This window comes from Lissotriton vulgaris, chromosome 7 (assembly GCF_964263255.1).
Source record: "Lissotriton vulgaris chromosome 7, aLisVul1.2, whole genome shotgun sequence".
NCBI lineage: Eukaryota > Metazoa > Chordata > Amphibia > Caudata > Salamandridae > Lissotriton > Lissotriton vulgaris.
In genome coordinates, this window is record NC_141695.1 from 692179977 (window position 1) to 692207057 (window position 27081).

At 43.5% G+C, this 27081-nt stretch overlaps 1 protein-coding gene across 1 annotated transcript in view; it reads left to right on the plus strand.

Annotated features, from left to right (window-relative positions):
* CEP95 (centrosomal protein 95) overlaps nucleotides 1–27081 on the plus strand; it is a 622972-nt gene that overhangs the window by 288405 nt on the left and 307486 nt on the right. The window lies entirely within an intron of this gene.

A 27081-nucleotide genomic window follows, 5' to 3' on the forward strand; every position in this document is an offset into this window, starting at 1 on the left:
CCCAATAAAAACTATATAGAGCTATTCGAGGACATAACAAGGATAACTGAATCAACCAGGAACTGTGCAAGCAACGGGATCATCCTAGCTGGAGACTTTAATGCTAAATTATCAAGAACTAAAGCAGGTACAAACCAACTAGATAGGGCCACCAAACGCGGGAATGAATTGAAAAATTTCATAAATACCCACACCCTATCAAATATAATGGACACATTTATACATAGTGATACTGCTTATATTCCAACCTTCAGAGGGAGAGATTTTTCCAGCACAGTAGACTACATCTTCACTTCTGTGGAACTACTAGACAAAGTCATCCAAGCTGGAGTAGTAGAAACAGCCTTTGGCGACCATAATGCACTTGAACTCAGCCTAAGAATGGGCCCGACCCAAATACCTGCCCGCACTTTGGGAGCAAGAGATATCACGACATCAACAGACAACCTTAGGTTAAAGTGGAAAGGGGTGAACTGTGAATCCATTATGGATATAATTACAAACAATCACCAACCAACAGTTGCTTCCTGCCTACTTACGGATGGGAATTACCATAGGATAATTGAAGACTTTGAAAATTTGTGCCATGTCATTAAAACTCTTCTGACAGTTCCCCACAGGAAAAATAACGACGAACCCAGATGGTTCGACAGTTGTTGCTCAGCGGCAAACAAGGCACTTCGCAAGGCACTAAATTCTAAACCGAGAGTCCTTGCTGATGTACGGACCGCCAGGCATGCCTACAAAACAGCCATAGGGATAAGGAAGGCTGCCATGGTAGAGGATCAGTGGAAAGATCTATCAGTCTCTGCTACTATGGGAAATAGTGCAACTTTCTGGCCCGCTCTAAGGAAGATGCGGGACATGGGTAAACAGCTGTCACCAATCAGCTGCACCATTTCAAGTCAGAACTGGGAGCAACATTTCTCCAATATATATGCTAACCCCGCTGCTCCTGTAGAAAACCAAAATTTTGATAAGCTGAGCCCACTTGACATAACCCTGGGGGAGGTCCTTTTGGCCATTAATCAAAGCCTGGGGAACAAGGCACCTGGGCCGGACGGCTTCCCAATTGATTTAATCAAACATAGACCAGAATTTTGGGGGCCTATTCTGGCTAATGTTTTCAACAGCGTACCGCTGGGCACCATCCCTGCTACCTGGTCCACAAGCACAATAGTGCCTATTTACAAAAAAGGTGAAAGATCTGACCCTGCAAATTATAGGCCCATCTCACTCTTAGACAACACCCTGAAAATCTTGGGCCGGGTGTTGTACAACAGAGTGAATGATTGGGCCGAAGAAACAGGGGTGCTAGACAGATGTCAGATGGGCTTTAGAAGTAGGGTCGGGACAACAGAACAATGCCTGAATCTCAATCTTATAATAGGCAAATACACCATAGCCAAGGCTGCTCCTATTTACCTAGCCTTTATGGACTTGTCGTCCGCATTCGACCTTGTGAATAGGTCGAAATTGTGGGCGACACTTCTCTCCTATGGCCTTGATGAACCCTTGGTATACTTCCTAGCCTATCTACATGCGGACACTAAAGCTCGGGTACGAATCGGAATGGAGGGCGAAACCTCGGGGGCAATTAAGGTAGAAAGAGGCGTCCGACAGGGGTGCGTTTTAGCACCCCTGTTATTCATCATCTACATAAACGGTCTGAGTGACTCCCTGAAAGAGACGACAACGGATGTCCCGAAAATCCAAGGGAACCCGCTACCCGCACTCCTCTATGCAGATGATGCGGTGATCATGGGCTTAACACCGAATGCTCTCCGTGCCCTGGTCAAGAGCTTTTCCCTTTTTATGGGGAAACTGGACCTGAAGGTGAACTTTAAAAAATCATTTGTTATGACATGCGGGCCAGGGGCTAAACAACTGAACTCCATCTCAATTGGATCAGAGAAGCTATACTCCACCAAATCATTCCCATATTTAGGTATGGTCTTTGCTGCGAACGGCCTGTGGAGTGGGCATCTCGCCCACGCCACAGGCAAGTTCTCAAAGGCCATAAATTCCATCCTTGCCTTGCCACGACCAAAAAGGTCAGAAACAACCGGGGCAATTATGAAAATCTACAAATTGCAATGTGTTCCGGTTGCAACCTATGGAGCAGAAATTTGGGGGATAGTGAGCCCATCTAGCCTGCAGACAGAAGAAAACCGGTTGTGTAGAAAAGTTTTAGGAGCTCCGATTTCCTCTTCTGGGTACATCTGTCACGCCGAGCTCAATCTGCCCTACATAACCGACTTCATTGCCACGCGACCCGCAATATTTTGGCTGTCGATCTGGGCTAATGAACGTGCCACCTTAACACAGGACATTGTGACTGAATGCCTAAACTGTGACAAGGGTATGAGCATCCCGTGGCTCCGGGCAACAAAGGAAAGCCTGGACAGTATTGGGAAAATCAATCTTTTTAACGACCCTGCCCAGATTAAGAACTCGGATAAGAAGGACATACAAACCGAACTTTATGCCCTCTTTAGGGAAAAGAGGTTGGAGATAGAACTACAAAAACAAACTGTTAAATCTTATGTGACTAATATAAACAATGATCTATCCCCACAACGAATACCTTTATACCTCAGACTCCCTCTGACCAACTGGGAGAGGTCGCTGTTATTTCGCCTAAGAGCTGGATCTACAAAATACTCACTCTGCTTTCCCATGGGCTACAGCACTTCGAACTTTGGGCACGAGCTAAGCCCCTGCCCCTGTGATGGTCACAGTAGACAAAATGAACTGCATTTCTTTTTTCATTGTAAATTTTTTATGAAATATATCAAGTGGTTTTTAGCTCCATATTTTAAAAAACAAAGGCCAGTTTCCCTAATTCAATCATATCTTATGTTTTTAAACTTAGACAATGTAGATCTGATTTTTCGTGCAACCTCATTTCTGAAAGTTATATTCCATGCACGGAAATCTATGGAACCTCCCTGAAATGCTCACGCACCTAAAAAGAATGTCTCCTATGCAACAGCACTTTGGTCACCTGTAATGTACATTGGAATGCACTTTAATAACCTGATCTTGACTGTTTACATCATCATTGCTGCTTTCTTTCCGTTTAACTATTTTATGGTAACTGTGTAAAACTATTTTTAAAGATGTATTTTTATGTTTATGTGACTTTTATGGATTTTTTGCAATCCGAATAAAGTTTTCTTTGAATTGAATTGAATTGACTTCATTCTTACGCTGACAGTGGTTCACTACTTATAAGGTTCAAAGACAGACACATTCACAGGAATTCTGAGAATTGACACCCAATCCTAGTCCTCAGAAAGCAGTCCATAACTATCAGTGCAGACCCTTGGCTAGAGTGCTCACAATAGACAACCACCTTCTTAGAGGGAGAAGAAAATGGGGATGGTGACAGACCGGACACATTTATGTGACTATCGATGCTGCATAGCAGACAGTGAAGGTTGTTTTGCTAGTGCCCTATACAATTCATATGTGCCCATGCCGATTCTAGGGCATGTGAGTTAGATGAAGGCCGAAAACTAGTGTTATTTACTGGGTCTGCAAAGAGTGATATTACTTGCATTAAGATCTCCTGGCACCACCACCAAATGCAAAAAGTCCCCCTTTTGACTGGACTGATGTCCAGTAGTACAGTGTCTCTCACAATCTTAACTGGGCCGCTGGGGGACGTAGTGACTTTCACATGGTCGCTAGGACGATAGGGGACTGACTTACCTCTTCATTTGTGGAAGACGTGCGGGAGGGTGGCACTGCTCTAACACCCATGATCAAAGACACACACACACACACCAACACTGCTGGCTATGGACTGGGGGATATCAGAAGGGAAGGCAAATGAATCCGGTAACAGAAGGCATAAGTCACTCAGACTCTGGGGAGAGTACAGGTGGAATAGATAATGGGAGAAGATTCTGCAAGAAGTCAGTAGCTGAGAGAATTTGAAGACGTGGAAAAAACATTGGGAATTTAAAAGAATACTGGGTTATAATGAGGAAGGCGGCAATTAAGACATGAAACTAGCTGGAGCCAGAAGAAATGTGTCTTCGGATTGAAGTGTTAGTGCCTTCTTGAAGGGTGCCAGTGTGGTGGTAGTGTGAAGGCTTGCGGCGGTGAGTTACGGGATCTCGTCACCCTGACAGAAAAGTTCTGTGCCATCGTATTTTTTTTTTTTAAGCCAGCTGTTTTACAAGAAGTGTTTCTACACCACGTCAAGAACATGAACCCACCGATACTTTCAACCTCAAAGCTAAGGCGGAGAGGGGTGAAATGCATGTGGGGAACTTGTTGTGTGCAGTTCTGCTGTGTGCTCTGCCTTTTTTAGGGGAGGGGGTACTGCTCCTTTAAAATCATACAATAAACCTGGTGCTATTTTTTAGTTTAAGGGACATAGTGACCTGTTATACATATCACTGCCTTCAACTGAGTTCGCCCCCCCCCCCCCCTCCCCCAACACTCCAAATTATAAATCCCACCTTCGGAGGCGAGCCCTGGAAACCTTCATTCCACTGAGGTCTGGGCCGCCAGGGCGAACACAGGCAGTACAATGTGTGAACACAAAACGATTATAAATATGTCGACATGGCTCTTCGACAGGGACTTATTTAACGAGTCCTTCCAGAAAGAGCGTCTACTCCCGCAGAGCCTAGTGCCAAGATAATACAAGGGACTCCGGGTCTGGTGATAGGGGCTGCATGGCTGATAAGAGTCCAGACCAGGAGCGTGGGGGCTGCTACAGAGATTCGAGGCTCCTGGTCTCTTGAAACAGCACCAACACTGTACCTCGCACATACCTGAGGACTCCGCGGGCTCTGAAACCCCTGCACCGGGGACACAGGGGATGTAAGATGGATTTAAAAAAAAGTAATAGTCTGCGAGTGGTGCGCGCACGCCACAGCGAGCCCTGGTTTTGGTTTCGATTATCGCGCCCGTGTTTGGGCATGATAATTATAACCACGTGACGGCCTATTGGTATCTATTACACGCACCAAGCGTGTAATAGACACCAATAGGCCGTGGGCAGAGCAACGCGCTCGCCTTTGGCCTATTGCGTGGCATTTTACTGACAAACACGCACGCAAAGGCCAATAGCGAGACACAACAGGAAAAGCACGGGCCTGTGCTTTTCGTAGGTCACTCTCCTAAACCCCTTTTTTCATCCACTAAATGTCTTGCGCTGCGTGTGCACTGCTGCGCAGTGCAACTCTAGGCACAAGACCTAAAAATCATCTTTACTGAAATACTTTACAAATCCTGAGTTCAGGCATACTCCACTCTCCTATCGACTCCTCTTGGCAGAATGCACAGTATTTCAATATTAGGACATGTACAATACACCAGTACATGTCCCAGGTTTCACATACACTGCACCCTGCCCATAGGGTTACCTTGGGCCTATGTGAGGGGTATCTTATATGTAATATGGAAGGTAAGGGCCTGGCAAGTGAGTACACATGCCAGGTCGACATGGCAGTAAAAACTGCACACACACACACTGCAGTGGCAGGTCTTAGAACCCTTTGAGAGTCTGCTTGTGTGGGGGGCACAATGAGTGCTGCAGGCCCGCTAGCAACATTTTATTTACAGGCCCTGGGCACACACAATGCACTGTACTATGGCCTTAGTAGTAAATCAAATAAGCCAATCATGGAAACACTAATCAGGACATCATTTACAGTAGAAGCACTTGCACTTTAACACTGAACTGCAGTGACAAAATGCACAGAGACACTAAACCAGAAAAACAAAGTCCAGCATACCACCAAACCCAGGAGGTCAGGAAAGAAAAAGACAGGGAAAACACACCGGGTCCAACACCTACCAAAGAACGACAAAAGATTTCGTGGAGATTGGAATGAAGGTTCCTTAGTCTCTGAGCAAGTGGTTAGCACTGCTGTGCACTTGGCAGAACTCAGTGCCACATAATGTCATAGCTTCTCCTAAGAAACGCTATGTGGCTGTCGATATCTGCTTTAAGACCTAAGGCACAACTCTAGTCAACTTCCTTTTGTCGGATACTGGTTTCTTTGGACAACCTACATAGAAAAAATGCTCCATATGAAAAATGATGCAGAGACTTTGAAAGCAGTGGGCATGGAAGAACAAAATAAGTTCTTTAAACAATACAGACCCAAACAATGTCCTTTTTTTCTATCAGAGTGCGCAGAATCCAAAATGTCAACAAAAACGAGCAAGGCCAAAAACACCACCACCAAAGCAGGTACCAAAAAAGAAAGACACCACCTCTGGAGTCCTCACATTCTGTGGGGAAGAAATTTCTCAGGTAAGTCAGTGATGCTCCAACACCTACTCCACTCCAGCACCTGCTCCTATAGGGGAAGGACTCAAGTATCACTTGGAGGAGTGGCAGTCGATTGCAGGCAGATGGCTATTGAACTTTATAAAAAATGGCTTCTTCGTCTGCTTCAAGGCAGCTTCACCACTGTTCCACCAAAAGCAACATAGAATTAGCAGCTCTAAATATTACAAGAGGAATCTCCCCTCCTATTGGTAAAAAAGCAACACAAGGTTTTATTGCAACAAGAAAACAAAAGGGTGAACCCAAGATAATTCCTAGTACCCCAAAAATGACCAAACAATCCAATAACATCCTATATGAGATATGCGATTCTTCAGCAAAACCATTCTCAAGAGATGTTCGGAATGTTGACACATCACCAAATAAAACAAATGATTGGCTTTGTTCCATAGTTTTGCAAAATGCTTATTTTCACATTCCCATTGCAGAACAACAGAAAATGCTTGGGATTTCTAGTCCAAGAAATCTGGTAGGAGAGATGCTCACTATCCATATGCCAAGCTTCCATTCAGTCTAAAATCTGCCCAACAGTGTCATCAAAATGCATGGGGGTTGTTGCAGCTCTTCTGAGAAAGAAAAAAATTGTGTTTACCCATATCTGGATGATAGGCTAATAAAATCAAACTCTCAACTAAAAGCAGCGTAAGAGTTTCCTGATGAAAGCCTGCTGATCCTGAGTGGCACTTGTAACAGGCTGAAACATGTCGACCTTACTGAGCTATAGATGTTAAGGGTCATTGCTCTCATAGAACATCACACTGTTTTATCCTAGCTAAAGGACCTTATTAATAAACAACAATTATGATCCTGATGGCTTTTTTAACATGCATTTAGATTTTAGTAAGACTTCTGCTTACAAACTGCGTTGAGCCCATCCACTCACACTAGGTGCAGTGGGTGAGGATGCCATGATGAAGCATGTAGCTGATAGTACTAGTGATCTTACTAATATATCCATGCAATGCGAGGGTCGCACCAATTCACAAGGGTGCAGATCTCTTTCCACTTTGATATACATCGAAACCAGTTAATTTGACCTCTTAAAATGTCAGTAGTTCATCAGTTGAGGCTTTCCCACTTTTGTGTAATGCCTATCAAATATCCAACATAGCTGCTAGCTCATACAAAACATGAAATGGTTTTTCTAACTCTTTTCCCAAAAAGCCAAGTTTTCAAGTAGAAAAAGCTACAGTGCATGTGTTATGACCAAGAAACACACCAACTAAACTCTAATTAATGTTGCAATCCTATTCCACTTACCTCTTCTGTGACTATATTTCTGGCAAGTTTTTTTTCTCTTCAAAAGATTTAAAAAAAATTAATTATAAATTCATTTTTCATAATAAGTATCTCTCATGTTCTTTCGCATAGTTAAAAATCTAGTAGTATTTGCAGCTTTCTGAGCAGAAATTGACGATGTGGTCCTCTTCAGAGCATTATATTTCACCTTGCCATGTTTGGAACTCCTCGGGGCATTCTGTTCTTTGGAATTGCACCGATGGAGCCTTGAAGGGTTATTTATGGGTAGTATATGGTGGGGACTGAGAGTGGTGTGGCTTTCAGATTACCACCTGGTGCATGGAATGTTGGACTTTGAATTCTTCTCCGTGAGTTCAGACACCATGTGTTTCCTGTAGAAAGCGGAGCCTGGCCATAAGAAGTAACGAATCCTAGATCGTTGTCTTTCCAACGGGAAAGAACTTCCCAGTCTAAAATGTAAAATAATCTCTTCCTCCAAGGCCAGTTCCTGTTTTTAAAATATAAAAGGCAGCACTTAGAAATGGTGGATGCACCGCAGCACATTTTCTTCCCTGATATTTATGAAGCACTCCTTGCAATGCATTTTGATTTTAATTCCAGAAAATGTGGATTATTTGTTGTCAATTTCTCCTTTTCTTTTTTGGGTCAGCTACTGTTGTATTTCTATCTAGGACCCTAATTCGATATTCCCGATTCATGCCCTTGTGCGGTTATAATCAATAATATCCTTATAAAGGCATAAGAATCATATCCATATTCAGTAATAGCCCATGCAGTCCAAAGCACAGCACGGCTACTCCCATCGACTCCTAGAAAGCACAACGAACCAAACCAAGCCTCCAGCAGCCCAGGAAATTCCCCCCAGCTTCTGTTTTGATTTGAACAAGAACTCCTGGAGTCCAGAAAGAACTGTTAGTTCTTAGTGACGTCTTATGTCCAACCTTACGTCAAACCCGGCACCTTTCGGGTATAAAAAACCAACCGTTGCCTTAAGCAAACACACAGTGGTTTGGAGCAGAGCGGCTATCTACTTGCCCGAGAGCCCAGCTGATGCGAGAGCCCACGGAAGCCGCCCCTCCCCTTTGACGGGCTGGAGAAGCTACTTTTTCTCACGCCGAGAAAATCCAGCTCCAGTGTTCCCGAGTCACCCTTGCGGGTTGCTGGGAGATAGAATCCTGAGGAAAGAGATACCAGACCTCCCACATTCTATTACCAAGGTACAGAGCTGACTAAACCCTTAAAGAGAATTCTTGATTCAGATCCTTGGCAAAAAACAATCTTAAACAACTTAACTTAAACTGCTACTTACTTACTCCTTCCCAAGTGTTAGGCTTAGGTCAGGTACATCGGGGTAGGCGTAGTTAGAAGCACCAGTTGAGTACGTTAGTCAATGGTTTTATGTATGTATATATATTTTATCTATTTTAAAGTATCATATGGCTCAGAAACCATATCTATGCTTTTACAGTATTATTTCATAATACTACTTTTACTGTACGCACTTTACTTCATAATAAGTATTGCAATTGTGGCAATTCATTTCTCTTGCATGAGAAAGAAGACTGCTCAATAAAATAACACCTTTTATTGAAAAACGCCAGTCTCTCTATTTCTCTGCACTCTGGTGAAACTAAGTATGCACGATTGACTGAGTGAAATAGCTGCCTAATGTTTTCACACGACTCTAAAGATACACTTTATTCTACGGGAGCAAAGTTGTCATGTATGTATGGTTGTCAGAAGCTAATCCGTTCTTGCCTAATCCGGAGAGTTAACTCTTTCCTGAACATTCAAGAAAGTTTCTAGTGACCTCTGAGCTAGCTAGCGAAACTAATTAAGTCTAATATAGTCAGTAGAGACCTAGTCGACCTCAGTCCTACGTCTACACTGCTGTTTATATTATTCCAATGCGCAGAGCCTATTGGGAATATAGGAACTACACTACATGGCGCCCAACGTTTGGTAAGGCGATAATCTAACGCAAGACACTAGAGTAACTCAGTCATGCTTTTTCACACAGAACCCTTTTTCCGTAAAAACTCCAAAAGACTGGAGTGGGTGAAAGGTTAATATCCGTGAGTTCAGACACCACTTAGTAGGAAGAGATTCCTATGTATTAGTTTTTGGTTTAGTCAACGTTGAAGGATACAGTGTTCCAAATTATTGTGCACCTAATCTTTGTTTCCTTGAAACTTGATCTGCAACAAAGAGCTTTCTGTCAGTAAAAATGGGAGAAAGTGAAGATGAAGCAGAGAGAGCTAGAATAGCAGCTCAACTCATAGAGGATGGCACAACCATCCAAGAAAATGACCCGAGTGCTATACTCATTCCGGTCAACGTAAGAATTATAACTCTTAAACTTATAAAAAATGGACTGACATCAGGTGGTGGTACAGCATATTCGTGGTAGAGGCCCATGAATATCGGCAGACATAGGTATTCTATTCATGGATACACTTTCCAGCAGCAAACGCTATAACAAAAGAATTCCACTATTACAAAATAGAGGAACCTCCGGATGAATACACTCCTTTCGAGGACGTTGAAATCCCACTAAATTACCAAGAGCATCTGCTCTGGTTTAATGGCGCCCTAAAACATCAAAATCACATCACCAGGCACGGTCCACTAGGTAGACCAGGAGCAACGTGGCCGGTTCTAGCCAGCTACACACCACATCCAGACATTGATCAAATGCCAGCCAGGGAACTTTTAGCTCAGCTAAAACTATTAATTAAAATACATAGACAATTGGTCCAATATGTCATGTGGACTTCAACAGTCCAACCCACAATTAAGATTTCACAGCCGACCCCTCATCAGGGGAATATAAACAAAATCACACCACAGAACATACAATCATGTCTTGGTAGTGTACCCCCAAAACGGGAACAAATTCCATTCTGGTTGGCACAGAAAATTACTCAAATCGAAGCAGTTTTTCCAGCTACTACTCCTACTGAGAAACACAGAATTCTGACTATCTGTCTTCCAATGGGGATCGCACCACATGTGGAAGACTGTGACACTTGGGGCACAGTCTTTGCTTCAATATACACAAAAACACATGGTGTTCCGTCTATGGCGGTTATACCAGATGTACTAAAATGAATACGGTCCAGAACCTGCGTTAACTCTGGGAATGAAATTACTGAAAGACTTCAAGCAGGTCTCGGCTATATTATTAGCCAACATAAAAGGAGAAGCAGCATCTGTGGCGATCCGCCAGAAATTGAAGGAGACAGATATAGCAGACCAACCATTTGAACTTGCCAGAATCATAGAAAAATCCTATGAAGAACTAGGAAGAGATAGTTTGGGTGGGAAACCGGTAAAACCCCAACTAACTGAAAATCCTGAAATAACCTTTATTAAAAATAATCTGAATACTCCAAAAAGGAGCTGGGAGGGTAATAAACAGTCCACTCCCAGGGAAAAACGATTCCAGTCCAGAGGAAGGTCTCCTCAACGGAGAGAAAAATCTCCAGACCGAGGAAACAAGTCTCCCCAAAGGGAGCCCTCTGAAAAAAGATACAACCTTAGAGACCGGGATAAATTGAGACAACCTGATAGATATCAAGATATTAATACACGTCCCTCTCGATCCCTCTCACTCAATCTTTCTCGATCTTCCTCACAGAAATCAGAAAGAAGAGGACGGTCGAAACACAGAGAAGAGCACGTCAAGTCCAAAGAGAAAGAACCTGCTCATCAAAGTAATAAATCACAATATCCCAGAAAGAAGGTAGCAAGTATTAAGATTAAACATGCCGAGGATTCTGAGGACACAACTGAAAAACGGAGAGTGGGCCCAGACAATGCTAGACAGCGCAGCAGATGTGACCATAGCTCGCAAGATCCTGAAGAATCATCTGGAGACAGTGGACACGAATGAATACATTCAGGTGGAAACTGCAGATACCAGGGTTAGCAAACCCCATAAAATATACAAAATAACATTACGTATAGAGGGGGACAAGACGAGGAAAGTAAGGGGTCTCTTTTGGGATAACCTTTCGAAAGGCTATGACATCCTGTTAGCTGAAAAAGACTGGCCAACAGAGTTTGTCAGGGAGTGCCCTCATGGCGAAGAAATAATTATGTCTGCCTTCTCTAATTATATACCAATTCATAAAAAATATACACTTGCAAGAAAATGGACAGTAGCCCAAGCTCCTGCATTATATAAAAATCATGTAGGATGGGATGAGGATTCGCTTCACCACAAAATCCAGTTAAAAAATCAACCCACTGCACAAAGGCAGTACCCAGTTAAACAATAATCTAAAAAGCAAGTCAAGGAGATTTTAGATCAACTTGAATATCAAGGGGTGATTGAAACATGCACCTCACAAATGAACAATCCTTTGTTTCCTGTCTCCAAGCCAGACGATTCATATAGTCTAGTTTTGGACTACAGACACCTTAACTCCTGTTGTAAAACATTTGCAGTACAAAACTCACACAGTGCAGCACTAATGAATAACAATGTGCGCAAAAAATATAAAACGACATTAGATATCTCTAATGGATTCTTTTGTCAAAACATTGCACCTGAAAGCAGGTGTTTGACCGCTTTCTCAATAATGGGGTCACAAAAACACTTCTGTCGGCTCCCACAGGGATTCAAGAATAGCCCAGGATTATTCTCAGCAAGGGTTACTACAAATATACGACGATGAGGCATTATCCTATGTCAATGACCTCTATCTGACAGATGACGACCTGGAGACTCACTTAAAAAGAGTAAACACCATAATACTTGGGTTCGCTTCAGAGGGTTACAAATTCAACTTTAAAAAGTCACGAATTGCCCATCTAACTGTCCTGTTTTTAGGATATGAATTATCAAGTGAAGGCAAGAGCCTAGCTGACAATTTCTTAGAGAAATGTGCTGTACTCCAAGCACCAAAAACGCTGAAGAATTTACAATCAATACTAGATTTCCTGAATTTCGGAAGAACATACATACTAAATTATGCAGAGAGAGTTAAACCTCTCTATGAATTAATAAGACCTGATTTTAAACCAATAAATTGGACTCGGAAACACACGGAAATTTTAAGATCACTACAATCAGACATGTTAACCAAAACAAAATTGCAAACACGTGAAAACACACGCAATCTTGTAATCCGAGTAATCCCAGGAAGATGCGGATTCACATACCTAACCTCTAATGAGGGAGAAACGTTACCTATAGCTTACAAATCACATATGTACACTAAAGCTGAAATGAAATTCAGTTCTACAGAAAAAATTCTGATTGCGGTTCAAACTGCTGTAGCAAAAGAAAGAGCCCTGGCCCAAGGCAAGAGAATAACTGTTTATACTGCAGAATCAGCCCTTGAGGCATTAACAAGTCCACGCAATCTGAATACAGTGGCATTAGATCCAAAATGGGTACAATGGGAAACTTCCCTTGCTACAGAAGAAGTGAAATACTATTTTGACCCGAAACTGAAAAAACTAGATGATCTAGAATACGAACAAGAATATCCTCTGCCAATCGAAATTCTGCCTCTCGAACAGTACACATGTTTAATCTACATGGACAGATTTGCACAACACTACGATGTAGAGGAAAAATCCTACAATGCAGCGTGCGCGATTGTTAAAGGTCGCTGGCGCTCTGGTAAATTCAAACCGATGATTACCAAAACTGAATCACTCAGAAACCGTTCAGCTCAGCGAGCTGAAATAAGATCTTTAAAGATGGCGCTTGAAAATGCTGATCGTGAATTCCCGACACTAATAGTGAGCGATTCACATTTCTGCGTCAAGTCTTACAACAGTGAAATGCAGACATGGAGTAAAAACGGTTACAAAGATGACACAGGTGCCACAAAGTATAAAACGCTGTGGGAACAAGTAGTTCTTTTAAAGAAAGAACTACAGAAGACTCACGTGATACACGCACTGAGTCATCAACGTGATGGCGTTCACGTTGCAGGGAATTCATTGGCTAACAGAGCCACAGCGGAAGCGGTTCAACCGGCTTCCGTAGCCACTGAAAAGCGTTCAGAAAAACGCATAGATGGGGAAACCATGCTGGCGGTAAAAGCCTCATTATAAGGCAATTATGCAGCATTACCTCTCGACTATCCACTCAGTAATACATACGTAATTGATGCAAACTCCGTTCCTTTTGCTCAAATCCCTGGAGTGGGGGATAGAGTAATTCCAAACACGATTGATTGAAAGCGCCACATGGGACTGGGTCCGAGGCACCAACAGATCTTGAAATATTTAATAGAATTACAATCAGAGTACTGGTGGCCGGGAATGAGCGTGCAAATTTACAAATTTGCAATGGATTGTCCAGACTGCAACAGAGATTGCAGCTGTGAACCGGACCAGACTATTGCCCGGACATCTTTGTTAGAAAGCTTCAGGCTATCTATAATACAGAAATCCAACCAGAGAAATGCGTCCCAATAATTATTAAGACAAATTAACTTAAAAATTTAGACCAACAGCACTCGGCTGACGCCAGAACTGTTATAAAAATATTTGCGAGTCTTTATCGGCATATACGCAATTGGCATGCTACATTCTGTTCAGGGTCCTGCGTTTAGCTCTCGAGCTTACAAAGAGGCCATGAAAAGCATGGGCATTGCGTTGCGGTACTCTTCTCCCTTCCATCCTGAGGGAAATGCGGTAGTGGAAAGAAAACAACGGAACATAAAGCAATCTATAACAGCGAGGGTATTAGGTTCGGGTGATGGGTGGGTCAAACATTTAACAAGTGTCCAACGTAGTCTTAATAATCTGCCAAGAAATTCTCTCAATGGTCTCACTCCATACGAACTATTGTTCGGTACTAGAATGCACATTCAGGATCTTGATTGTCACACTTCAGAGGTAGAAGAAAAATCCTTTGATATCAAAGACCGTTTGGCTGTTTTACAGGATTTAAATGAAACAAGAAAAAGCCTGAGTAACATAAAGTTGAAACAACAGCCGACAACCACTGAAGAAAAACTACCTGTCCCAGCAAGACCTGTCTGGGTTCCAAAGATTGGGGATCTGGTCAGAGAGGAGATCGTGGTGAAAAAGGAATTTGGGCTTTTTCACTGAAAAGCTGTACCTGTCTTAGCTGTCAGCGGAACGAGATCAGTTGTACTACCGCCCCTTGCTGGTAAAAAGGAGATCTGAGTTGTATCCATCGACCTGGTAAAACCACAATCATGTGGCCAATAATAAGTAGTAGGCCCAGTGGACTTCCAAGAAATAGCAGAATACCGAAATTTGCTACAATCCAAGAGGCTCATACTGAGAGACTAATCACATTTGATAAACCTGCAGTGAATAAAAAAGGACTAAGCAATAATGCCATGGAACTTGTGCCTCTTGAAACCCAAATGGCAACAGTTCGTCAAGAAACACCAATCTACAATGATGTAGCCTCTGACTATTCTAATGAAATAAAGAAAAATGAAAATCTGGAAATGATTCCAACAATTGACAGAACTGCATCTGGCTACTTCATCAACTTCGACGACTTTTCAGAAGATCCAAGTGAGCATGAAGAAACGCCTGCAATGAAAACTTTCAAAGACAAAGTAATTGAACTTTCTCTCCAACTAAGACATATCAGGTTTCACCATGGATTGAATTTTGGATTGTGTTAGGTGTACTTACTCTCCTGCTTTGGCTCATCATGGTTCTATGTTTGGGAAAATTCATTGATGGAAAATATAGTACAATGGACACAGCAAGTCAGAACATCAACTTGGTCCTAAAGCCTCACACATCCTCCCACATCGAGAAAAGAGAACTGTCATCAGTGAACATCTCAGCCAATCCAATACCCGGTGGGGTAGCATGGGACAGAACTGATTATGACATTTTTGGCCCGGTTGAACTCTTGAAATATCCAAATCAGTTCAAGATTTCATTAAGTGACTTTGTGACACCAAGTACTTTCTCTGATGATTGGGACTTTGAAAATATTAATAATAGGATGTCAGATTTAGTAATGTCAGCCAAATTTACTGAACATGATTACTTACAGGGTTCATCGAATTATGAAGAGTTATACGGTTATAACCACTTTGGTGATCACTATTTGCATTAAACTGCACAGCCTAGAAATGTTTTATCTTATAACCAATGGTAACACTGTCCAACACCGCCAACAGGCAGCTCGAAAACATTTTATGAGAAATTCCAGTACTTCTCAGGGTTTAACAACAGTGATCCAAAAACGTTTTATTTTAAAATGTTAACTAGGACAGGAATGAAAACAATGTTGACAAATACTAAATTGATTTATTCTGAAAAATTGTATGACAAAATGTCTACATTTGGTTTCGAATTTTGGAAAAATATAATTGAAACAAAAAGGATCTGGGGTACCAAAGAATGGCAAGTACAAGGCCTAGAAGCATTATTTAGGGCCTGCATGATCGCAGAACAAATGATATTTTTGAATGACACAATTCAACAAACTTCTTGTCTTGGCTTAGCTAAGATAAAAGACTTAAATACACCGTCTATTCCGAAACCCATAACTGATAGTGATAGCACTATAGATGTGGAGATAGACATATCCCATATTTTTCACCAAAACGGAACACATCCTGATTGGAAAAAGTGGTTGATCTGGCCAACAGACACAAATAACTGTCATGATAGATTCCTGAACTAAACACAGGGTTCCAAATGACCAGGCCAGACCCAAGATACTCCCAGAGACAACATCCAGAGATAGTTACAACATACAGTGTAGGGAAACTATGCCTTGAGTGGCTACAGAAATCCACACAGGCTGAAATTAAGCAACACTTGACTTTACTTAAAGACGGTGCTGACTTGCGTGATTTAAGTCCAAGTTCAAGTTCAAAAATTTGTATAGCGCACTAACCCAGAGGGTCTCCAGGCGCTTGAGGGAGGGGGGGTATTTTACTTATCGAATATCCAAGTTTTTAGTTGCTTTCTGAAGGAGAGGTGGTTCTGTCTAAGGTGGAGGTGGGTGGGGAGAGAATTCCAAGTTTTGGCCGCTAAGAAGGAGAAGGATCTACCTCCCATGGTGGATCTATGGATGCGCGGAATTGCGGCGAGGGCTTGATTGGACGATCGCAGATGTCGGATGGGGGTGCAAAAGGACAGGCGCGTGTTGAGGCATTCGGGTCCTAGGTCGTAGGGGGCTTTGTGTGCGTGGGTGAGGAGACGGAACATTATTCTCTTGTTGACGGTGAGCCAGTAGAGGTCTTTCAGGTGACCGGAAATGTGATCTTGGCGGGGGATGTCTAGTATGAGTCTGGCTGAGGCGTTTTAGATGCGTTGGAGTTTTTTCTGTAGTTTAGCTGTGGTTCCGGCGTAAAGGGTGTTACCGTAATCCAGTCGGCTAGTGACCAGTGCGTGGGTGACCGTTTTTCTTGTTTCTGTGGGAATCCAACTAAAGATTTTTTTGAGCATTCGTAGGATGTTGAAGCATGATGATGAGACGGCGTTGACTTGTCTGGTCATCGAGAGGGAGGAGTCCAGGATGAAGCCCAAGTTACGTGCGTGGTCCGTTGGTATGGGTGCGGTTCCCAGGGCCGGTGGCCACCATGAGTCGTCCCAAGCAGAGGGGGATGAGCCAAAGATGAGGACTTCCGTTTTGTCCGAGTTCAGTTTTAAACGGCTGTTCTTCATCCACTCGTCTACATCTTTCATTCCTTCGTGTAAGTTGGTTTTGGCGGTGTTTGGGTCTTTGGTGAGGGAGAGGATCAGCTGGGTGTCGTCAGTGTAGGAGATGATGTTGAGGTTGTGTTGGCGCGCGATGGATGCGAGTCGACTCATGTATACATTGAAGAGGGTGGGACTGAGTGATGATCCTTGTGGTACGCCGCAGATGACTTTGGTGGCCTCTGATCTAAAAGGGGGGCGGCGGATTCTCTGGATTCTTCTGGCGAGGAACGAGATGATCCAGTCCAATGCTTTTCCTTGTATTCCGACGTTGCTGAGGCGTTGTATGAGGGTGCTATGACAGACTGTGTCGAAGGCTGCGGAGAGGTCAAGTAGGATGAGGGTAACTGTTTCTCCGTTGTCCAGTAGTGTTCGAATGTCGTCTGTTGCTGCGATGAGGGCGGTTTCGGTGCTGTTTGGCTCGGAAGCCGGACTGTGAGGGGTCGAGGGATTTGTTGGATTTGAGGAAGGCGGCGATCTGACTGTTGACGGCTTTCTTAATGACTTTGGCAGGGAATGGGAGGAGCGAGATGGGGCGGTAGTTCTTAAGTTCAGTGGGGTCTGCTGTGGGTTTCTTCAGAAGGGCGCGGAGTTCGGCATGTTTCCAGCTTTCCGGGAAGGTGGTGGAGTTGAGGGAGCAGTTGATGACGTCTCGGAGATGGGGTGCGATGATGGAGCCTGCTTTGTTGAAGATGTGGTGGGGACATGGGTCGGTTGGCGATCCTGAGTGGATGGAGTTCATCAGGTGGATGGTGTCTTCAATGGGGATTGAGTTTCAAGCGCAAAGGTTGTTAGAGGGGGGTTTTGGTTCGGAGGTGGGTGGAGCGGACTGGTCTCCGGGCTGGTTTTCAAAGCGGTTATGTATGTCGGCGATTTTGTTGTGGAAGAATGAGGCTAGGGAGTCGCAGAGGTCTTGGGAGGGAGTGATGTCGTTGGTGCCAGCGGTGGGGTTGGTAAATTCTTTGACGATGTTGAATAGTTCCTTGCTGTTGTGGGCGTTGTTGTCAAGTCGATCCTTGAATGCTGATTTCTTGGTGGATCGGATCAGTTGGTGGTATTTGCGGGTGGCGTTCTTGAAGGTGGTCAGGTTGTCAGTGGTTGGGTTTTTTCTCCAGGCTTTCTCGAGGGTGCGACAGAACTTCTTGGATTTCTTAAGGTCATCGTTGAACCAGGGGGCTTTTTTGCTACCTTGCTTGAATTGATGGTTTTTCAAGGGTGCTAGTTCGTCGGCGCTGAGGGTGATCCATTGTGTGAGGTTGGTGGCAGCTTAGTTTGGGTCCAATGATTTGGCAGGAGGGTTTTGGTGGAGCGATGTGAAGAGCTGGTCGGTGGTAATTTTGTTCCAGTTTCTTCGGGGAACTGGTTGTGGGAGGTTGTGGGTTGTGGACTTTTTGGAGTTGAAGTGAACGCAGCTGTGGTCTGTCCAATGAAGAGCTGTGGTGTGGTTGAAGGAGATGTGCTTGCTGGAGGTGAAGATTGGGTCGAGTGTGTGTCCGGCATAGGGGGGCGGGGGGTATCAACAAGTTGTTCGAGTCCGAGGTTGTCCAGGTTGTCCAGGAGGGTGGTGGTGTTGCTGTCGTTTTTCTTTTCAAGGTGGAAGATGAGGTCTCCCAGTAGAATGTAGTCCTTGGAGGGGAGGGCGTGTGGGCTGATGAAGTCAGTGATTTCTTCGCTGAATTGTGTGCGGGGTCCTGGTGGCCTGTAGAAGAGGGTGCCTCTGAGTGTGGTCTTGGGGTCGGTGTGGATCTGGAAGTGAAGGTGTTCGGCAGTTGTGAGGTTGTCGTCGGAACTGGTCGTGATGCGGATGGTGTTCTTATGGACGATGGCAATGCCTCCTCCTGTTTGGTTGGTGCGGTCCTTTCGAATGATCTTGTAGCCGTCCGGGATGGCTATGGCGATGTCTGGAGCTGAGGAGGCGTTCATCCAGGTTTCTGTAAGGAAGGCGACGTCCGGCGATGTAGTGTCGAGTAGGTTCCAAAGGTCAATGGTGTGTCTGTGGACCGAACGGGTGTTGAGTAGGATGCACTTCAGGTGGTTAGTGTTGGAGCTCTGTTTGGAGTTAGTGGATTTGGAATGGGTCCTGATGCTGTCGAACTTGCAGGAGCGGCAGGTGAAGGGTCCATGGGTGTGTCCTGGGGCGGCTTGGTAGCAATTTGGGATTCGGCCGGGGTTAAGTGCTGAGAGGGTAGCGGCGTCGTACGTTATGCGGGCGGAGTGGAATTTGCGGGGAACAGGGGTCTGGCGCTGGGCGCGGTCCAGGCGCGGACGGACGTAGACGGGCTTACCTTTGGCGCACCTTCGGCGCGCATGGGGCGCGATCGCTGCGCGCAAAATAGTCGGTCATAAGTGGATAGTGGAGGGGGGTGGGGCGAGGGAGGAGCAGCTGGGAGGCCGGAGCAGGGTGGAGGGATCATATTGGGACCACGCAAACAGCGTCAAAAACGTTTCATAGCGGCCGGTATATACGCTGCGTACAACGATGCTTGGAAAGTAATGCAACTTGAAACAGCAGAAAAAATATGAGAAATAGATCGTATTATTTGAAAAAATCACTTTCTGTGGTGGACAATGGGTTAACGACTCTGTCCTCCAGAATATATTCATTGGACAGCATTGTATCATCTGGTATTGATATAATAGAGCAGGGCTTACTAATATTACATCATGGTCAGTCTCAATTACGTTCTATTGTACAGCTTGGTTGGACGTTGCAAAATCTGCGTTCAGGCTACGTACCATGGCGTTTAATCAACACAACGTCATTATTCGGTATCTTTAACCTTACTGATAAACAAATCAGTTTGGCTCAAAAAGGAGTAGATTATACGATTCTGAGCATTGAAAAACTTGAGAGATTACCATTGACAATGTCAGAGAGACCTGTCATTGAATGGATAATACACGGAACAATTTCAAATCCGATAACAACTTTCCAGTTTAAATACTGCCAAGAGTATATACCTGCAGGCCAGTATGAAAGGTTGGGTAAAGAATACATCAAATCAAAATGGGGTTTACCCTATGCACACAGATGTTATAGTGAAGGGAAAAAGGATGTATTCCTTAGTGGTAACAAATGTAAAAAAATCACTAAGCGGTACACTTCTGTGTCAAGGTATTAACTTGCATGGAGCCTGCGAAGGGTCTTCAAATAACCTTTCATGTCACCTGCATGGCACGCCTGAAAAACAGATAGAGCCATTTTTTAGACAACTTAGTAACGGGAGTTACGTTTTAACACCTTGAATGCTATGGGAATTCCCCTGGGATGCTGAACATCTCAGATTCCCATTATACATGACGAGCTGGGCTCGTCATCAGCGTGCGAGCAGTGCACTGCATGACGAGCCCAGCTCGTCATGAGCGTCTAAGGAGTTAATAAGTGACCACAGCTGTTGTGGGATGGTGCCAGGGAAAGCTTATCTCGTGACCGTAACTTCCAGGGTCGTTTGCTGTGTGCAAGTATTGTATCCACACAGCAATCCAGATATGGTGCTGCGTTATGGCCTTCATTGATTATCTCTTCCATTCGAATTGATACTTTAAGCAGAATGAAGTCTATTCTTTTACAGACAACAGTGCCTCTAACGTCATCCAAAGAAACGTATGATCTGCAACTGGCAAGGATATCGGCAGAGATATATTCTCTTTTATCGACAAATTGCCCGTGCATTTCGTAGAAATGTTAAGCCAAATCTTAAACATGTCTGATACCAGTGGCATCGCACATGTATTTAGGACAGTTTTTTCGGGACTATTAGCACCCTTTGAAACAGTTCTGGGCATCTTCCCGAATTTTGTCCATTCTGTCTTTGACGGCCTACTGGACTCGTGGCAGGAATTTTATTTTTGTTCCTTTTGCTCCGATATGGCAAGCCAATCCACAGACCAGACTCTAGCAACGATGGAAGAAACGATCCTAGCAATACGATACCGAGACCGTATCACTAAGGTCCTCGGATTGGCCTGGCTAAGAGATCTAAGTACAACTTGGTTTCTTTCATTCAGACCAATCTGGCAGGATTGCATCTTACCTGTGCTTCGATGTCTGCTATGCAAAGAAGAATGCTTGTTGGACGTCTCTCTTACACTACCATCAGCAGTACCAAACGGTACTTTGCTAGGTCCTATAACGACTCATGCATTGTGTTGTCCCCAGCGGCTACCTATTCTGATGACGGCATTTGTTGAGACTTCACCACTACGAGTAGGTGGCGGTGAGGTACGAGAGGATAGCAGCACCAAACAGGTACAACCTTCTGTGAGCCTTGCTGATCCAAACATCGATGATAGCAATCACGCTCCAGCCTGCACTGTTGCAGCATTTTCGAACTTGGTTGAACTTTCACCTGATGTTGTAGACCACGAGTCTGTCTGATATGATGTTCTCTCCAGTCAACGAGAATAACTCTTAAAAAACAATGATTACACAGCGTTCCCTGAACTCTGAATTCGGCCTTCAGTTTTGATAAACAAAGCTACTGAAAACATTTGGAACTATTTTTTCCCCTGAAAGCGAAATTATTTTTTTCCATTTCCAAAATATTTACCTTTTTTTGGCAGATGATACTCTGCTTAAAGTAGAACTATTCTTAGAGAACAGAGCTATTTTTATGATACTAGAGACAATATTTTACCTCAGCCTCTAGCACATATACAGCATTTTGTATAAATATGTGATGGAATGGTCTCGACCTTCTTTTCTGTATTCAGAGCCATTTCATGTGTAATTTCCGCAAATCATTCAGCTGATATATATATATACATTTAAATGAATGATGACACTGCTTGAAAAGAGTACAGTTCCAATACTCATTTTCGTGTATTTACCATATACCATTTCAAATGCGAAATATGTATTTTGGGGTGGGTTGGAAAACACACCTGCATTGTTATATGTTTATTATTGCTTAGTTTTTTAGTAATGATGGACATTAATCCATGGAGTGGGTGTTGTATTTCTATCTAGGACCCTAATTCGATATTCCCGATTCATGCCCTTTTGCGGTTATAATCAATAATATCCTTATAAAGGCATAAGAATCATATCCATATTCAGTAATAGCTCAAGCAGTCCAAAGCACAGCATGGCTACTCCCATCGACTCCTAGAAAGCACAACGCGTTCTTTAAACAAACCAAGCCTCCAGCAGCCCGGGAAATTCCCCCCTGCTTTTGTTTTGATTTGAACAAGAACTCCTTGAGTCCAGAAAGAACTGTTAGTTCTTAGTGACGTCTTATGTCCAAACTTACCGGCACCTTTCAGGTATAAAATACCAACAGTTGCCTTAAGCAAACACACGGTGGTTTGGAGCAGAGCATCTATCTACTTGCCCGAGAGCCCAGCTGATGCGAGAGCCCACGGAAGCCACCCCTCCCCTTTGACGCGCTGGAGAAGCTACTTTTTCTCACGCCGAGAAAATCCAGCTCTGGTGTTCCCGAGTCACCCTTACGGGTTGGTTGCTGGGAGATCGAGTCCTGAGGAAAGAGATACCAGACCTCCCGCATTCTATTACCAAGGTACGGAGCTGACTAAACCCTTAAAGAGAAATCTTGATTCAGATCCTTGGCAAAAAACAATCTTAACCAACTTAACTTAAACTGCTACTTACTTACTCCTTCCCAAGTGTTAGGCTTAGGTCAGGTACATCAGGGTGGGTGTAGTTAGAAGCACCAGTTGAGTACGTTAGTCAATGGTTTTATGTATGTATATATATTTTATCTATTTTAAAGTATTTTATGGCTAAGAAACCATATCTATGCTTTTACAGTATTATTTCATAATACTACTTTTACTGTACGCACTTTATTTCATAATAAGTATTGCAATTGTGGCAATTCATTTCTCTTGCATGAGAAAGAAGACTGCTCAATAAAATAACACCTTTTATTGAAAAACGCCCGTCTCTCTATTTCTCTGCACTCTGGTGAAACTAAGTATGCACGATTGACTGAGTGAAATAGCTGCGTATTGTTTTCACACGACTCTAGAGATACACTCTATTCTGAGGGAGCAAAGTTGTCATGTTTGTATGGTTGTCAGAAACTAATCCCTTCTTGTCTAATCCGGAGAGTTAACTCTTTCCTGAACATTCGAGAAAGATTCTAGTGACCTCTGAGCTAGCTGGCGAAACTAATTAAGTCTAATATAGTCAGTAGAGACCTAGTCGACCTCAGTCCTACGTCTACACTGCTGTTTATATTATTCCAATGCGCAGAGCCTATTGGGAATATAGGAACTACACTACACTACCTTGTGGATCATTGACTCTGGACTAGTTGTCTTTTGTTTTTTTCCTTCTGATGTCTTGGAGGGTTTGTTGCCTTGCTGATTATCACCAGCACAACCTACATTATCAGTAGAGATCTACCCATATCTCCCAAGGAGTTCTTTTTTACCTTGTGAGGTTTACCTTTCAGCTGTGACTCTCCAAAGGAGATACCTGCCTGTATATTATTTGGTGCAGTGTGGCACTATTGTTACAGGGAGGAAGTCATCAAGCAATCCCTAAGAGCTCTGAACAGACCGACATCAAAAGCAGTCCTTGCCAGTATCCTTCCGGTTCATCTGGCTATCAGGTACAAGGTGTCAAAAAGATGGTGTTATAAGACTGTGGAAGGAATTTTTCACATTCTGTGTTATTCTAAACTGGTTAACAATCAGGATTAGGGAGGTAGAATCAGTCTGGGTTCAACCCTGCTTCCATGTGTAATACAGAATAGGTAAAAAGACAGTGAAACTTCACCGTTCTAATTCCAGAGACTCTTGAATTATAATAGTGCGGTTTAACTCTTCAAGGTATTTTGTATTCTAAACTGGGCCTCTGCCATGTTAGGATGGACCCTGAGTGTTCCTTTATGAAATATAGGTTCTTGCGGGGTGTGTGCTCATTGTCAATTGAGGCTGGACACCCTTTGTGTATGCAGCTGCTTCACAATAAACCTTGAAGAAAAGCATCGTTGGTGGAGCATCTTCTTTGCTGAGCAACACCTCACCATCTCGCGTATGTGCCACATTCAGTACATTTCTCATAAGGATATTTACCTTTCTAAGTTATGGAAGTAATTAGCTGACATGCTTTCCATTGTATGCCCTTTTTCATGTTGCACTCTTCAGTGTTTCATGTTATCAGTGGGAATACCACTAGAGAAGAAGCCATTGTTGAATCCATCCCATTTGTTTAGTTTCCACTCTGTGCCAAATCTATTGCAACCTATTTTGTCATAAAAGGTGGCACTCAATCTGACATAAACATCTGTTGAAAATAAATCATAATAAATCATTTACAATTAGGATTGTGCCCATCAGATTGGCAGTCTGTATTGGTCAGGCCTCCCATTTTGTTAGACTTGTTGGATGCTTTTGACACACTACTCCATTTTATTCTCTCCGGGACAGTCTTGCTTCAGATTGGCATTACATTAATGGTTGACATTTTCTTCAGAGTGCTCTTAGATTTTAGCTCTGCCTTCCATTATGATCTCCTCCTGTTTTTTCAATTCGGTGTAATAATACCTAGGTGTTCTTTTCTGCCCCTGTTCAATTAGTGTGAAGCCACACGGAAAACTAAAAGCATAATTTTGATGTTAAAATATCATTTATGTGATAGACATCCCAAAACTATTTGGGGGACTAATGATCATACTAATATCTTAATTTTAACACCACTGGATGGTAATGTTCTTTGTAGTTTCTCCAAATAAATATATTCAATGCAAACAAATGACTGGGATGAGGCAATACCTTCCAAAACAGACATTTCATTGCTACCTTTAATTGCCTCACTATATCATACATAAAATGTTCAAACATTGCAGTGATTACCAGTTTGACCATTTTCAAAACCTGTGTTACAGTGCCCGAGGTATTCTCAATCATCCTACTTTCCAGTGCCGTTTGCACTCATTTGATCTCCTCCATTTCCCTCTAGATAAGGGAAGGGCGCCCCACAGTTTGAAGACCACTGGTCTGAATCACTGGCAATTATCTGTCTCAGGCGCAATTGTCACACTTATAATCACTTTACATGACTTGTTTTTAATATGTGCATGTCCTCTATTGCAATCCGTGTGTGTCAGTTGCTGGGGATTAATACATATCTGAACCGATCTGCCTATTCTCTGATGGGGATCGGGGATATCCTGTTTGACATTGTTTTGCATAACAGCTACACAATGATCTTTGCTCCGTTATGCTAGATTCCATCTAACCCTTTTCCACACACCCTTCAGGTTTCCTGTAAGCTTATTGTTATACATGTATCCAAAATGCTATAAGTTCATTTGTTAAAGATGTTGTTGAATAGATTCTTTGTTTACGAGCAGCATAATCAAAAGAAACACTATGAAAAAATATTAATATGTTTAAAAGAATGATTGCTACTGTTTGCACTTTCAGCCATTATGGAACTTCAGATTAATTTAGCTAATGTTTTTCTGAACATCTGGAAAGCATGGATCAAGTCAATTATTGTTAATGAGCCAGTGCAAAGATAAATGGCATTATGTGGTGCATTACCTATGGAGCAAAATTAGCATAGGCCCTGGATTGATCTGCTCCTGTCGCGGAGCCAAGCCATCTTCATCAGGAGAAGTGAATTAGTGCTAGGTGGCAGGCATTTTGTTTATGTCCACAGAATCCAGAACATTCTCTTAAAGAAATGTTGGTACAATGTATGATTTTGGTCAAAGTTTAACCCCTTGCATGCGGCCGCGATTTTGCGCCTGTGTGGCAAAATCGCAAGTGGGCGGGTTCATGACGGCCCCCAGCCGTCATCAGCACACGAGCACCGCCATGCATGACGGACGGGGGCCGTCATCAGCATGCAAGAGGTTAAGATTTTGGGTCTGAAAACGTTATGGGAAGCACGCTCGTCGCACCACATGGACTCCCCTGCGTGCCTACATTCCAGAATTGTCTGGGTTTCATAGGGTTCCCTGATTGTCAATTGACCCAGAGGCTGAAGAGTGCAGCCATCCAGCATGGCAAATGAGAAGATATTAGGATTTTCCATCACTTTGCAGGCCCATATTTGAAAACGATGCCCAAAAAATCTAGATTCCCTCGCGCTTGACATGGGTGTGGGTATGCTGTAGGCCCAAGGCAGGCTGTTGTGGTGGGGGATAGCCTGGTGCCTTGTCAGCTGGGTCCCAGCTCATGTTTCTTTCCCTAAAAATAAATGTATCCCTGATATCTAGTGGGTTTTCTGCACCCTGTGAGGGCAGATTGGTGGTGATAACCCCAATATATCCCCCTTGGAGGGCAGAAAGAGTTTGGGGCTAGTTCTGGGGTGGGTACACAGCCAGATGCCGGGGTGGGATGCCACCCCACTATTTTGGGGGCTGTTTTTTCCCCAGGGGTCTTGTGAGCTTTTCTGCTACTGGGGGTATATTGGGGCCCCAAGTTCACCCCCAGGGGAGTTAGAAAGATTGTTGCTCTTTTCTTTTGCCTTTTTTCTCTCTAGTGTCTAGGGCTTTGTGCCACTATGGACGGGAGCTGATTGGCAGTAGAGACCCCTTATACACCACCTTGGGCATTGGGAAGGGCAAATAAACTGTTGTGCCCAGTGAGGTGAGCTGCTCCCTTACAACCTACCAACAAACATGTCCCTAGTGTCTGGTGGGGTGGATCCCTGTTTGGGGATCGCCCTCTGAGGGGTAACTCTAGTAAGGGAAAGGGCTTCGCTGGAAAGGGACATTGTCCTCTTTCAAGCGCTGCCTCTCCCATCTTGATCGTTGCTCACAGGATAGAGTTATGCCCCCTATCTTGATCAAAAGTGTAACAGGCAGTGCAATTTGCACAGTCTGCTTTCACTTTGTTTTACTGTG